Genomic DNA, 16,532 nt, shown 5'->3' on the forward strand with positions numbered 1-16,532 from the left:
GCTAGGCCACGCCCCCATTTATATAATTTTTAATGTTGGGACAGACCATGCAATAAAGATATCTCTCTTTGAAGACTTTTCAAGTGACATCACTATAAAACCAGTTTCCGGTCTTTACAGCAGGGACGTGCGGTCAGGGTAGGCAGGGGATGCAGAGCCGCCTGTCATAGTACCTCCTCTGTCATACTCCCTGTCATGCTCAAGAGTTTACATATAAAAACTGTGTTTTTATACGTGTGCCTCCCCAGCCATTGACCTCACCGCACGTCACTGCTTTACAGTGCCCCTTTCATCATGATATCGCGCATAGGGGCGCCAGCACCCAGAATTGCAGCAGTGCCTAGTATGTCTTCAAGACACTCCAGGCAGCTGTACACAGCAAACTTTTCCTTTTCTACATACATCCACCTATAAGTGTACCCTACTATACATGGCACATAGGACCTGATTCAGAGCCGGACGCTATTTGCGGACGCTCGTTCAGAAAAAGGGGCTGGATATTTAAATTGAGCGCTCGCTCTTTGCGGTCTGTTGACGCCTCTATGTCTGAACGAGCGTCCGAAACATGCGCTCGCTATTTTTGTAAAGATGCCCCTTGTCCGCTCGCATCATACGTCATCTCCGCTATTTATTTGATTAATCGAGTACATCGAAAGGCGTATGAACTGCTCGCTATTCTTGTGGTAGCATTTTCCTACCGCAATCATGCGAGCAGTTTAGACTAAAAGACAACCAAGTGACGTGGTTGATGACGCTGCTTTGTTAATTATGCACACCCATTAAACGCCCGTTTTGACCGTTTGGCGCGCCTGCGTTTCGGATCCCCACTCCCCGTTTTCAAGCACCTTCCCCTGTTACCACCCACAAACGCCTCATCCCGTCACTCAAATTAGCAGGCATTCGCTATTTTGCAAGCACACGATTTCCGACCGCACTGACTTGTTGGCGCATGCGCATTACAACCCATACGCAGATGTGCGAACATCGCTCGGAGCGAACGAGCGGCCGCTTACGAGCGGCTCTGAATCAGGCCCATAATGCGGAATGACGCACGTTTACTATGGAATGACAGCTGTTCCGGTTGCCATCCCCATCGATTTTTATATGATCCCCTAAGTGCACAAACTTTTCCTTTTCTACATACATCTACATATAGGTTTACCATACTATACATGTCACATAAAGCGGAATGACGCCCGTTTACTACAGAATGACAGCTGTTCCGGTTGCCATCCCCAGGCAAATCTGTCATTAAAACACTGCATATGTCCCATATAAAGACTCTGATTTTTCTATGTTCCCCTAAGCGCACACACTTTTCCCTTTCTATATGCATCCACCTATACCTGTACCCGTTGCATAATGCGGAAAGACAGCTGTTTTATTCCCCGGAGGCCGGCCACACGGGATGTAGTTATTTTGGGCTGCCGATCTCATTACCGACATCCGAATCCTGCCAAGGGATTAAGATAGGCGTCGGTATTTTGACACCTATCTATTTTAATCCCGACGCTAAAACACAGAAGGGTGCTGGATCGAACAAGGAAAGTCCGAGCGACCTTAGCATTAGCCGCGTGCAGGGAGGGGGGAGGGTTAGCTTTAGAGAGCGTAGTGGGGTTTGTGTTTGTTTTTTGGGGGAGGTTAGGCACTCGTAGTGCGGAGGGTTAGGCACCCCCAGCAGGAGGTATTGGTCAGGCACCCGTCCTTGGAGGGTTAGGTTTAGGCTGCAGCATGGTAGGGTTAGGCACCCCTGGGGGAGGTTAGGGACTAGGGGGGAGGTTAGGGTTATGCACCATTAAGGGAAGGTTGGGGGGCGGGGGGGGAAGAGTAGGGATAGAGGGCCTGCTTCAGAGCCGCTCGCTATGACAGAGCGCTCGCTCTGAATCAGGGCCGGGCTTTTTTTTTTTTTGGAGCGGCCTCTTGGCCGCTCGCATAGCTGTGGGTGACCACCCACAGCTATTGCGAGCGGCCATGATGATGGTCACGATGGTCAAGACCATTGCGACCATCAGGCTTGCGACGAGACCCTTGTGGTAGAGTCTCGTTCATCGCAAGCCCCAGAAAGCTTTCGGCTCTAACAGAGTCGGAAGCTCTCCACTGACATCACTTGTGATGTCAGTGGGGCAGCCCCCAAACGGCAGGCGTTCTCAAGGGAACCGGCTATTTAGCCATCGGGACTTCATACCTATTCCGGCCACACGTGGTTAATGGAGGCCGCGGCAATGAAGGGGTTACCGGCGCCGGGTGTGTAAAAATGATGAAATTTGTTTCATCTGTGTGGTGTGTTAAGGAGCCGCTGAGTGCTCCACGCTGGGGTCCAAGAGCATTGCTCCCGATGCCCCAGCTCCAGAGGACTAGGTGCAGGGAGCCACTGAGGGCTCCACGCTGGGGACCCGGAGCATGGATCACGGCACCCCAGCTCCACAGGAATAGGTGTAGGGAGCCACTGAGTGCTTCATGCTGGGGACCCAGCACAATGTGTATGCAGACGCCCACTAGTCTGTCTTAAGACGCCCACTTGCGCACGTCATCTCCAGGAAGGGTATGCAACCATCGGTACCATCGAGTACCATTGGATACGATTGCAGCGCTTGTGACTGACCATACCCTACCGCAAGCACTGCGAGCACTTCAGTGTAAAAAACAGCCAGGTGACGTGTACAATGACGCTGTCTCTAAATTATGCACGCCTCTGAAACAGCGTTGAGACGCTCAGGGACGCCTGCGTTCACACCTCCACTCCCCCATTTCTAGTGGCCAGCCCCTGTTACCACCCACGAACAGCTTCTCCTGTTACTCACTCTGCTGGGCTGTCTATGCGCAGCGAGCAAACGCTTCCCGAGCTTTCGCACTGGTATGAGCGCTGCGATGCATATGCATGCGCAGAATACGAACATCGGCAGCTACGAGTGAATACTTCTTAGCATCCGGGTCTGAATCCGGTCCTCAGTACTGTGGGGTATAGACGGGGTGTAGAGAGGAGCCGGCACTTTAAGAATTGAATAAGTGTGACTGGCTCCTCCACCTCTATGCCCCCCTCATCCCTAGTGTCAAGAATTGTGCCTCCAGGGAGTTGGTTCCCTGGTCGTCAGCTTAGGCTGTTTATGCAGTTACTTTTCATATTTTTTCTCCTTTATTGCAACTCATTGAGGACACAGGCAGACAGTTAGCCCCTGTCTGCCTGCTCTGTTGGAGCCAGCCGGAGGGACCCGCCGCCGCTGCCTGCAGCGTGCGTCCGGGTCCCAGGTCTTAGCACATCAGTGCTGCGGGGACCCTCCGCAGCTGCTCGCGGCTGGGTCTGTGTCCCCCCTGACTGCCGCACAGTCCGGTGGCACGGCTATGGCCAGCCTTCCCGGTCACGACAAGCAGCAGGGGAAACCTGGCAGTGCAGTTTTCTCACATCTTGGTACTGTGTGTTGCAGGCAGCCATATTTGGCCGGATGTCAGTCAGAATGGGGGCGGAGCTTACACTTCACTTCGGAGGCGGGTTAGACAGGGAAAGCGTGCTTCTCCCTTTCTCCTGCGCTCAGTTCCCACGTAGCACACCAGGTCAGCATCTCCTGCCCGCTGATTCCTGGGCACAGCAACAGCTCTGCAGATTGCCATCTTCATCCTCAAGCTTCTGGTACATTGAGTGTGCTGTTGGGGGGAGATTTGGTGGATCTGGTGAGCCATTAATTAAGGGTGTGGGTTGTGTGACACTCCTCTCTCTATTGCTGTGCTTGGCTGCTCTATTTCTGTTTTCTCCTCACTGTCACTGTGTGCCTGTGCATTGATTGGTTGATGTTAGTGGAGCAATATGACAGGCAGGGGAGCAACATCAAAAGCGTAACAAAAATTATATGCCTATAAGAAGTGTAACGCTAAGTTTACTCACTTGGAGGGGGCTCTGTTGTGCGATTCTTGTGATGGTGGGACCCTGCCCCTGGCTGCCCTGCCCCAATACAGGACCTTTCACCTCCTTTGGTTGCGTCACTAGCAGGTATTAGGTCTCATCTCTCTGCTGAATCTCACAGAGAAAGGGAGGCGTCTAGAACGCAGAGTTGTAATCCTGGACCCTCATCGGTATTGCAGACAGAACCAGCCTGGGTGCAAACCCTAACTTGGACTATGGAAACTTGGACTCAGGTAATGGAGGTCTCCTCCCAGAGTATGGGGGTTCCACCACAGCTGCTATCTAGAAAGAGAGCTTTACCGGCGCTTTTGCAATCAGATGAATCTGATGAGGACTGTGTTTCTCAGGTAGAAGTAGGAGAATTTCTACAGGACTCCGATGAGGATCTGCTCATGGAAGAGGGTCTTTAGGAGTTGGAAGGCCCTCAGGGGTTGGATGCTCTTATTCTTGCAGTGCGGCAAGTGCTTAAGGTAACAGACGAGGAGTCTCCAACTCAGTCGGCCATTGCCATTACACAGAAAGCGTCTCTTACTTTTCCTGTTTCACAGGAGCTAGATGACCAGCTAGCAGCAGCTTGGAAAAATCCGGAAAAGAAGTTCCAGATTTCTAAGCGTTTTCTACCCTTTTCCCACAGACAGCAGGGCTAGGTGGGAGTCTCCCCCGCCTGTTGATTCATCGGTATCCAGGCTTTCTCGAATACTACACTTCCGGTGCCAGGAGCAATTTTTCTGAAGGAGGCCTCTGATCGTAAGTCAGAGACTACTCTGAAGTCCATTTATACTATTGCAGGGGTTCTTCTCCATCCTGCCTTGGTGGGGTCTTGGTTCAATAAGGCAAAGAAAAAGTGGGCGGAAGAGTTAGTCAGGGGCTTGCGAGCCTTGACACTAAGGACCTGATTCAGACCTGCTCACTAGCAAGCGTTCGCTCGTTGCTAGCGATGTTTGCAAATATGCGCCTGCGTATAGTTCGCAGTGCACGTGCGCAAACTAGTACGAGCTATCGGGATGCGCTTGCTCGCACTGCAAAGACAGCCCAGTGGAATGAGTGACAGGAGTGGCCATTTGTGGGTGTTAACAGGGGCAGGACAGTAGTAAGGGGGGAGTGGAGTTGCGGACGCAGGCGTGCCTGAATGTTTCAACGTCGTTTCTGAGGCGTGCATAATTAGCAGCCAGCGTCATAGGACTCGTCACTTGTTAGAAATATACACTTAAGTGCTCGCAGTGCTTGCGGAAGGGTATGGTATGGTCATCCTCAAGCGCTGCGATCGCATCTGATTGTGATCGCTGTACCAATGGTTTCATGCACTTCCTGGAGATGACATACGCAAGTGGGCATCTTTAGACAGGCTGGTGGGCCTCTACAAACAAAAAGTGATCGCTCGCCAAAACAAAGTGGGAGTGCTTATGACTTGCCCTGCGAGCGCCTGCTTTGACATCACTTAGCCGAAATTCGATACGTTCGGAGCGAGTGATCGCATCTAGCGAAGGATCTGAATCAGGTCCCCAGTTCTAAGGGAACAGCGGGTGGCTGTTATTGGCAGAAGGCCTCATCTATTGGGTTCTAGGGGTTTACACAGGGTATCCTAGGAAACCATAACACCAGGGTTAAACCCACCCTGGTCCCCCCCAACCATTAAGCCCTGGTAGCGGAGTCTACTGGTGTCCTCCCTTGGCCCCCCCGATTATTAAGGAGCGATCCACCCCAGGGACCAATGGCGAACAAGGGAGACCACCTACCACCCATCCCTGTGATCAGGGGTGCCGAGAGGGGGGGGGAAGTGGGTGCTATTTACCCGGGCTTCCTAAGGGGCCCAGCGCCGCTCCCCCCTCCCTTCCTCACAGCAGCCCAACACACAGTGACCCTCATTCAGAGGCGCTCGCTCTGAATGAGGGCGGAAGCTTTTTTTTTTTTTAACTTGGCCTCCTGGCCACTCGCTAAGCTGTGGGTGACCACCCACAGCTTTAGCGAGTGGCCAGGTAATGGTCGCGATTATCGCGACCATCGGGCTTGCGATGAGACCCTTGTGGTAGGGTCTCGTCTGCCGCAAGCTCCAGTGAGCTTCCTGCTCTAACAGAGCAGGAAGCTCACTACTGACATCACGAGTGATGTCAGTAGGGCCGCCCACACACGACGGGCATTCCTTCAGGAACGCCTCCATTTGTCCAGCCACCCCCCTCCCCGCCTACAAAACAGGACGAGCTGTCGAACAACATTGACAGCCGCCCTGTTTGTAGCGAGCCCCGGAGCGAGTGAATTTCTCACTCGCTACGGGGCTTGCTCACTGTGCGCACTGTATGTGCACAGTGCCCCACCATCGACCAGCTTGCGAGCGGGTCTGAATGAAGCCGTGTGTGCTATGCTGCAGTGGGGAGGAGCGATCACACTGATCGCGCCCTCCCTGGCTTTGCATCAGGCTGAGGGGCTCACAGCGCCCCCCTCCCCAGCGCGCAGAGCCATTTCGCGGCGCTGAAAGTGTGTTTTTGTTTTGCTCAAGAGGGCGTGGCCACGCCTCCTTCAATTAGGCCATGCCCCCTCTTCACCTGGGCCCGGCAGGGCTCTCTACGCCCTTGTCTGTGATGGCAGCACTGGTCCATCTGCTGTCCATGGGGTCTTAATCCAAGTTTGGCTGCTGGGATATTGCTTATGTGCAAGGCCCTCTCCTCTGGGGTGCAAAATGCCCTTGGTCGGACGAGCTGCCCCTGCGGTCGACAAAAGCTTAGCTTGATGGATGACTTTCAATCACAGCGAGTGTGACTGGAGGGATTTCCGTCAGTAACCACCTGTTACTGACTCCACCCGCTGTGCAGTGGGCATGTAATGTTGCTGCCACCACCAGGTTCTTCATCGGCCCTGGAACCACTTAATGCCGTTTATGAATTAATGAGCTGCGGTCACACCTCCTGAATGGTGTTGGCTAATACCCACTGATCCCTTGCAATGGACCAGGCTTTGCACGGTAGCTGGCAGAGGGCTTGAGCCCTCAGTATGCTGTGCCCTCAGTAGTGGTAGAGCCCCGTATGCCGTGCCCCCAGTAGTGATAGTGCAGTGCACCTTATGCAGCGCCCACAGTGGTAGTACCCCTTATTCAGTGCCCCCAGTAGTGCTGCCCCTTATGTAGAGCCCACAGTGGTAATGCCCTTATGCAGTGTCCCCGGTAGTGGTAGTGCCTCTTATGTAGTGCCCCTTATGCTGTGTCCCCTATGCAATGTCCCCATTAGTGTTGCCCCAGTACTAGTGCCCCTAATAGAAATACCCCCTAGTATTAGTGCCCCTAATAGTAATGCCCACTAGTGGTATTGCCCCCAATAGTGATGCCACCAGTACTAGTGGCCCTAATAGAAATGCACCCTAGTAGTACCCTAATAGAAATGCACCCTAGTAGTAGTGCCCCCAGTAGAAAAGCCGCTTACCAAAAAAAAAAAATACTACTACTTACCTTAAACCCCGCTCCTATTTATGCTGCCTCCAGTCCGCTCAGCTGCTCTTCTGTCTGAACTATGGGAGAGACGTCATGACGTCTCTCTCGTAGTGCACTGCACACACTGCACAAGCTGGTGCTCAGGAGTGGGCTCCAGCTCCAGCCTCCGGCTGGTGTTGCAGGTAAGGAGCCGGGTGCCCACTTCTAACAAAATCTCAGTGGGGCCCAGCAAATGGAGCCTGTTGGCTGGCCACGGGGAAGACCCCTGGTGTATTAATTTAAATTCTTAATTCCAGGTGCATTTTAATTGTAAAATCGTCTGTGATCAGCTCTAAAGATACAGAAAATAGTCCCGTCTTTGCCATAGTAAATTCTTGTGTTTACAAAAATTACAAAATATTCCCGAACAGGCATATTTGGACCAACATGAATAGTAAATTTATCCCATACTGTATAGTAGGGTAAAGGACTAGGAGACCAAATATGGAAAAAGATTAGTGTAATTAGGAGATCATAGCAAAATCGGGGTATTTATAAAGGACATGTGACCGGATGACCTCACTTGCTGGCCGATCAGATTGGGTTTGATCCCCACTGGATCTTGGGGTATCAGGGATGCCCGCTTACCATCATTAACCGCCTGTCACTGACTCTGCCCACTGCGTAGTGGGTGTGTAACAATGCTGCCACCACCAAACTCTTGTAATGTGTTTGGAATCGCGTCTTATGTACAGCCAGGCTCCTACTGTTGGAACCTGGAACCGCTTCTGCATCGATGAGCTGCAGCCGCACCTCCTGATTGGTGTCAGCTGATTCCTCCTGATCCCTCGCAATGAACCAGGCTCTGCATGATAACTGGCAGAATGCTTGAGTTTGGCGCTCAATCCCAAACAGCTGGAGAACAGAATAGTTCTGATTTTGCAGGACTCAGATGCAGTCGTTGTACAGGCAAAGATGTTTATCGCTCAATAGTCTTAAAAGAGACACTTCCCCTCAGCTTTAAGGTGGTCAGCATACAAAGATGTTATAGCAGTCCTTGATGTTCAAAAAGATATACCCATACATATCTCACATACCCTTTTTTATCCTACTCCAATACACATTACAACAGGGGGTAAGTCCACCCTGTGGCTTTCAACCAACAACTTAAGTGCATGTGCTGTCCACATGCACATTTAACATTGTCCCCTATGGGCAGTGGGGAGTGGTAACTCCCCTGTGCCTGAGCCCACCTTGTGTGTTATTCGCCACCCAGGAGTCAGCTCGTCTAGGGCTGGGAAAGGTTTCCCTCCAAAACGTACTTCCAGGAATCTGCTAAGGGACCAAGGGGTTGATTCAGACCCGGACGCTAAGCTGCGCGCTCTTGCTGCCAAAAGGGGTCGGGTATGCAAATTCCGTGATCACACTGTCTGGTGTAAGGACGCCCTCTATGTCTTAGAGAGCAATGGCAGAGTGAGCGCATGCCGGTCTAAAGATGCCCATTTTTCTTTCTTAACACACGTCATCTCTAGGAAGTGTATGGTTAATCAGAACCATCGAGAGCCACCGGAGCTGCACGCAGCGCTTGAGGTAGACCCTACCCCACCGCAAGTACTGCGATCACTGCAGGCTGAAATACAACCAAGTGACGTGTACAATGACGCCTCCATGCTAATTATGCACACCCATAAAACTCAGTTTTGACACCCAGACACGCCTGCGTTCGCAGCACCACCCCCCCATTCACAAGCACCTTCCCTTGTTACCACCCACAAATGGCACTGTCACTCAAAGCAGAGCTCAGTCTTTGTGTTAAGAGCGCATGATTCCCGAACGCAATGACTGGTTTGCACACTGCGATGCATACGCATGCGCAGAGGGTGACAATCGCCCATAGCGTGTGTCTGCGGCTTTGCGTCCGGGTCTGAATCGGGCCCCAAACCTGCCACCTCTGCCTGAATCTGAGCTACAGTGGTCAGCAACCAAGGTGCCCGGGCAGGGTTTCCTAGCCAGGGAGGTGAAGTTCTTTGGGAGCTCCCTGAAACAACTAAGCTGGCTGCATAAGCCATCTCTCCATGCACCTCCTCATACCACTTTCAGGCATGAGGCTGCATAAGAGAACAGTCTGTCTCCCTGGGAGTGGCTAGGGGATCCATCAACCAACACTGTGCCCTGGATTCCCTGGGACTTCCAGGGGAAACACTTAATTTACATTACACATTTAAGATACTATAAATCAATTATATACACTTAAATATATATACTCCAGTGTTCTCCCCAGGCTGTTTTCTGCGGGCGCATTGCCCGGCACTTTCCCCCGCCGACCCCTGGTGTGGAACGCTGGCCTCTGAATGACCGGAGGCTAAAGAAGCCTCCGATCGCTTCAGAGGCAAGCGTTACCAGTGATGCACTGCGCGGGTGAAGTAATGACGTCACCCGCGACATGAGAAACCTGCCCCGCGCGCCTGCTGGATCTAGTTAGATCTAGTCAGTGCGAGGCAACGGGAGTGGGAGAGCGAGCGGCAAGCTGCCAGCAAGTAAAGGCAAGTTCTGGGCTGGGGCCAGGCAGTGCTCCCAGACTGGTCCTAAGGGGCACTATTTAAGACTGGCACTGCATAAGGGACCAGCCTGGGGGCACTGCTGAAGGGACACTATTTAAACCTGGGGGCACTGCATAAGGGGCCAGCCTGGGGGCACTGCATAAGGAATACTGGGCTTCATTCAGAGCCACTCGTAAGCGGCCGCTCGTTCGCTCCGAGCGATGTTCGCACAACTACGCATGTGTACGGGTTTTAGTACGCATGCGCGAACCAGTCAGTGCGACCGAAAATCGTGTGCTCGCAAAATAGCGAATGCCTGCTAATTTGAGTGGCAGAGTGAGGCGTTTGTGGGTGGTAACAGGGGAAGGTGCTTGAAAACGGGGAGTGGAGATCAGAACGCAGGCGTGCCTAAAGGTCAAAACGGGCGTTTTAAGGGTGTGCATAATTAACAAAGCAGCGTCATCGACCACGTCAGTGGGGTGTCTTTTAGCCAGAACTGCTCGCATGATTGCGGTTGGAAAAACCAACCACAAGAATAGCGAGCAGTTCATACGCCGTTCGATGTACTCGATTAATCAAATAAATAGCGGAGATGACGTATGGTACGAGCGGCCAGGGGCGTTTTTTTCAAAATATCGACCGCATGTTTTGTTCGCTCGTTCAGACATAGAGGCGTGAACAGACTGCAAAGAGCGAACGGTTAATTTAAATAGCCACCCCCTTTTTCTGAACGAGCGAGCGCAAATAGCGTCCGGCTCTGAATCAGACCCACTATTTAAACCTGGGGGCACTGCATAAGGGGCCAGTCTGGGGACACTATTTAAGCCTGGGGGCACTACATAAGGGACCAGTCTGGGGGCACTACTTAAGGGCAAAGCTAAACTACAGGGGGCAATGCATAAACGGGAAAACTACAGGGGGCACTGAATAAAGGGCACAAATACAGGGGGCACTGCATAATGGGCACTTTTGACTGAGAGCCAGTGGGGGAGCAGCCTGAGACCTGTCGGTCTGGATTTGTAAGGGATATACCCCTTTTCCCGGAGCTCGCATAATTGCGAAGGCCCCCACCCGGCTACTTTTGGATGCCACCAGGCTAGAAAAAATTTCTGGGGAGAACACTGTATTCTATGCCTGGTGCGCGGCACCAGGCTTCTACACACAGCAGCACTGCAGCTCAGGACCTGCTTCCTTGGCTCAGTGCCGCACATACATTTTTAAACATTTTATTTTATACCCATGTGTTTTTATCTACTGTGTCCAGTGCTCAGTGCTGGGCTTGCTACCCCAGTGCTGGTGGCACTCTGAGCTACTCTCTCAGTCCCCAGCAATCTGCAACACAAGCAGTGCCTGGCACTCAACGCCAAGCACCACCTGCTGCCATCTACCCTTTTGCCTCTCTGGGGTATCAGGAGCACACAATCCTGACCCCCAGCATGCGCCTCTGTGCTGGAGGTACAGAGAGCTGGCTCACCCTGTCCCCCAGTGGGCGGCTACTCTACCCAGCAGTCCAGGACAAGCATCCCAGCTGCAGCCTCTCCCTGCCGCCCTGTAGAGCTGGAGCGCCTTCCCAGGGTCAGCCAACATACTGTCCTGCAGCCCTGGGACTATGGACCTCGTTCAGAGGTGATCGCAAGAAGCGAGCGCTCGTTCTGAATGAGGGCAGCCGCTTCATTATTGAAGTGCGGCCTCCTGGTCGGTAGTTAAGCTGTGGGTTGCGACCATCGGGGCTTACGACGAGACCCTAAGGTTGGGTCTCGGCACTCGTAAGACCCAGGGAGCTTCCTGCTCTGTTTGAGCAGGAAGCTCCCCACTGACATCATTGAAGATGTCAGTGCGGCTGCCCACAAAACGGGCATGGGAACGCCTCCGTTTGTGCTGCTACCAACCCCGGGCCGCCTATCAAACGGGGCGAGCGCCGATAAACATCGACAGCCGCCCCTTTGGTAACGAGCTCCGGAGCGAGAGTTTCTCTCTCGCTCCGGGGCTTGCGCACGCGCAGTGCGGCCGCTGCGCGTGCGCAGTACTATCCATTGAGTCGGTTACGAACGCATCGGCGCTTACAACCGACTCTGAATAAGGTCCTATGGGCCTGATTCAGAGGAGCTCACTAGATGCGATCGCTCACATGATGTGTATGCAGATTGCGTAGGCAGTGCTCCCGCACAGCAATGCATTAGCACGCCCAGTATTTCTTAGAGAGCGATAACATAGTGTATGCAGACACCCACCAGCCTATTTTAAGACGTCCTCTTGTGAACGTCATGTCCAGGAAGTGTATGCAACCATCAGTACATTGGGTAACATCGGATGCTATCGCAGCGCTTGAGGTTGACCATACCCTGCCACAAGCACTGCGAGCACTTCAGTGTAAAAACAAGCCAGGTGACGTGTACTATGATGCTGTCCTTTAATAATGCACACCTCTAAAATGCCATTGAGATGCTCAGTCACGCTTACGTTTGCACCTCCCCTCCCCTGTTTTTAATGGCCAGCCCCTGTTATCACCTACAAACGGCTTCCCCTGTCACTCACTCTGCTGGGCTGTCTATGCGCAGTGAGCGAATGCATTGTGAACTTTCTCTAAGGTATACACAAACTGAGTACCCACTGCAAACCATCAATAGCAGCGAGAGTATGCATCTTAGCGAGCAGGTCTGAATCAGGCCCTATGTCCCAGCTGCAGTGGCTGATTGCACACCGTCCCCCACAGTGCAGCGCATCAGGGGTGGACCAGCAGCCTTGCTATGTAGCTGGGACGCCGGGAGCTAAGCTCCCGGTCGCCAGCGTGGAACACTGAGCGGCTCCTAACACCCGTCCCCCAATGCAGCGCAATTAGGGGTTAACACCATTGCTGCGTCCTTCGGAGTGGGGCCGGGCCACAGCAGACAATACATCTAAAAATACACTTTAACACACCCGGCGCCTAGCATTCAAAATGGCCACCTAGTGCCTAATGTTCTATTTAAAAATGGTGCAGCAGCACAAGGGGTTATCCCTTTCAGTTCCGCAGCCACCATTAGCCATGTGTGGCCAGCCTCCGGCCACAGAACAAATGCACTGTTTTAATGACAGATTTGCATTAAGATGGCAAATAAAACAGCTGTCATTCTGTAGTAAGCGGCCGTCATTCCGCATTATGTGACATGTATAATAGGGTACAGGTATAGGCGAACGCATATACAAAAGGGAAAAGTGTGCGCGCTTAGAGGAACATAGAAAAATCGGAGTCTTTATATGGGACATATGCAGTGTTTTAATGACAGATTTGCCTGGGGATGGCAACCGGAACAGCTGTCATTCCATAGTAAACGTGCGTCATTCCTTATTATATGATATGTATAGTATGGTACACTTATAGGTGGATGTATGTAGAAAAGGAAAAGTTTGTGTACTTAGGGGATCATATAAATATCGGAGTTTTTATATGGGACATATGCACTGTTTTAATGACAGATTTGCCTGGGGATGGCAACCAGAACAGCTATCATTCTGTAGTAAAAATGCGTCATTCCGCATTATGGACCTCATTCAGAGCCCCTCGTAAGCGGCCGCTCGTTCGTTCCGAGCGATGTTCGCACATCTGCGCATGCGTATGGGTTGTAATACGCATGCGCGAACCAGTCAGTGTGGTCAAAAATCGTGTGCTCACAAAATAGCGAATGCCTGCTAATTTGAGTGACAGAGTGAGGCATTTGTGGGTGGTAACAGGGGAAGGTGCTTGAAAACGGGTAGTGGAGATCCGAACGCAGGCATGCCAAAACGGGCGTTTTAAGGGTGTGCATAATTAACAAAGCAGCGTCAACGACCACGTCAGTTGGTTGTCTTTTAGCCAGAACTGCTCGCATGATTGCGGTAGGAAAATGCAACCACAAGAACAGCGAGCAGTTCATACGCCTTTCGATGTACTCGATTAATCTAATAAATAGCGGAAATGACGTATGATGTGAGCGGGCAGGGGGCGTTTTTTACAAAATCACGACCGCATGTTTTGTTCGCTCGTTCAGACATAGAGGCGTCAACAGACCGCAAAGAGCGAACGGTCAAATTAAATAGCCAACCCCTTTTTCTGAACGAGCGAGCGCAAATAGCGTCCGGCTCTGAATCAGGCCCTATGTGACATGTATAGTAGAGTACACTTATAGGTGGATGTATGTAGAAAAGGAAAAGTTTGTGCGCTGAAGGGATCATATAAAAATCGGAGTCTTTATATGGGACATATGCACTGTTTTAATGACAGATTTGCCTGGGGATGGCAACCGGAACAGCTGTCATTCCGTAGTAAACATGCGTCATTCCACATTATGTGACATGTATAGTAGGGTACATTTATAGGTGGATGTATGTAGAAAAGGAAAAGTTTGTGCGCTGAAGGGATCATATAAAAATCGGAGTCTTTATATGGGACATATGCAGTGTTTTAATGACAGATTTGTCTGGGGATGGCAACCGGAACAGCTGTCATTCCATAGTAAACGTGCATCATTCCGCATTATGTGACATGTATAGTAAGGTACACTTATAGGTAGATGTATGTAGAAAAGGAAAAGTTTGTGCACTTAGGGGATCATATAATTATCGGAGTCTTTATATGGGACATATGTACTGTTTTAATGACAGATTTGTCTGGGGATGGCGAATAAAACAGCTGTTATTCCGTAGTAAACGTGCGTCATTCCATGTCAATCCACATGTAAAATATGTGAAATCATCTTAGTAAGAAGTGTACAGAAGATATAGTTCATAGGTTTAAGATTTTTAAAAAATACATAAAAGTTTAGTGTGCTCCCATTATAGTCAATTGGCATTCCATTTATGCAGACCAGCTTGTCATTCCTTTTAGTACGTCCCGTTAAAGTATTCCTAAAACCGTTAAAAACTGAGATACAAATACATGCAGCTGTGGATCTTGGATCTAAGTGAGGCATATCAACTGGTCATAAATACATAAATACTCAGATAAAATGAACTTGGAAATGAAACCTATTTGTTCCTAGTAATATAGACAATGTATAAAGCATTGCACATACCTTCCTCTGGTACACAGAGATCAGTGATTGCGTTGAGATTAGATAGGTAACTTTATGGTAAATGAAGTGTGAAAGTTTAGGGACAACATCCAGGTTTTCAGCTTCAGCGAGATCTGTTATTTCATCAACAGTACACTCCCTGAGAAGACACTCCCACTCCTCAGTGCCCAGGCAACTTGCAGATTTATTAGTGTGCACTGTGCAGAGAGGCAGTCAGAACAGTCTGTAATCTTGCAGCGGAAAAGGTCCCACAGTAAAACATTTACTGACATAAACAAAGGTCTGAAGTATTTTGACCATACAGTTGTCATAGTAATTGTTGTATATAAATATCTGTCTCTCATATAAACAGTACATAATTAAATGCAAGTTAGGCCATAGGAAAAATACACTAATGTTATCTGAAATACTGCACTAATTTTTTTTCAAATGACAATCATTCAAACATTATGATTTATTAAGCTGTATAGTCCCCATAGCATTATTTGCATCAGTTTTTCATGGCACTTGGCCGTGTCTACATAGACAATAAATAGGTCGACCACGCTAGTTAGGGAGTGTAGATCGAAGGTAACATTAGTTAGACTGTAATATAGTCGAACGTGACAATAGATCGATATGTAATACATCGAATATCTAAGATAGACAGGTATATAAGGGCGACAGTACTTAGATCGACAACTAATAGTGAGACAATGTAAAGTCTGACAGTAACAATAGATTAACGCTTCCTAGATCGACATATAAATAGGTTGACAGTTAATAGATCAACATATAAAGATCAAACTAATCCAAGTTCGACACCAAATAGTTCGACAGTTAATAGATCGACATATCAAAGATCGACGAGTCCTAGATCGAAACTAAATAGGTTGACAATTAATAGATCGACAAATAAATGATCGACACGTTACAGTTAGACAATACAAAAAGGTATACATCCTAGATGCTGCCCCGCTAATAGCACATCCCCCGCCACTACTTTCAACCGTGGCACTACAGGTCCCAGCCAGCCCTTACATCCCTGCTAGCGTTCCTAGCAATGCAAGCCTCAACATCCACCCTGCAGCCCTTGTCCCTAATTGCTGGACACCCCCATGCTCATGCTCTGTTCTCCCCGCTATTCCTGGGTGCCTGGACCTGGGGGCATCTTCACCTCGGCAATAACAAGCCATCTAGCTTAAGACGCTTCCCCAGCAGCGTCTTAAGCTAGACGGCAGCCTGGACCTGGGCGCATCTTCTCCCCAGCAATAACAAGCCGTCTAGCGGGAGATGTGCTATTAGCGGGGCACCATCTAGGATGTGTACCTTTTTGTATTGTCTACCTGTAACATGTCGATCATTTATTTGTCGATGTATTAACTGTCGACCTATTTAGTGTCGATCTAGGACTCGTCGATCTTAGATATGTCTATCTATTAACTGTCAAACTATTTGGTGTCGAACTTGGACTCGTCAATTTTTTATATGTCGATCTATTAACTGTCAACCTATTTATATGTCGATCTATTAACTGACTAACTATTTAGTTTTGATCTTTTATTATGTCTATCATGTGTGTTGTCGATCTTCATATTGTCGGTATGCTATGTTTCGATCATATGTAGTGTCGATCTAATGTCTGTGTCGATCTCGCGTTTGTTGATATAGAGGTGCGGTCGATGTATAGT

At 50.1% G+C, this 16,532-nt stretch overlaps 1 long non-coding RNA gene across 1 annotated transcript in view; it reads right to left on the reverse strand.

The window, feature by feature from the left end:
- The window catches only part of LOC148511954 (uncharacterized), a 31,587-nt gene extending 16,581 nt beyond the window's left edge, over window positions 1-15,006 (reverse strand). The window contains exon 1 of the long non-coding RNA XR_015880211.1: window positions 14,863-15,006. This is a non-coding gene — a long non-coding RNA (uncharacterized LOC148511954). The remainder of the gene's footprint in view (window positions 1-14,862) is intronic.
- Between the last annotated feature and the right edge of the window lie 1,526 nt (window positions 15,007-16,532).

The sequence above is a fragment of the Taudactylus pleione genome, unplaced genomic scaffold (assembly GCF_031769625.1).
Source record: "Taudactylus pleione unplaced genomic scaffold, aTauple2 ptg000289l, whole genome shotgun sequence".
Classification (NCBI taxonomy): Eukaryota; Metazoa; Chordata; class Amphibia; order Anura; family Myobatrachidae; genus Taudactylus; species Taudactylus pleione.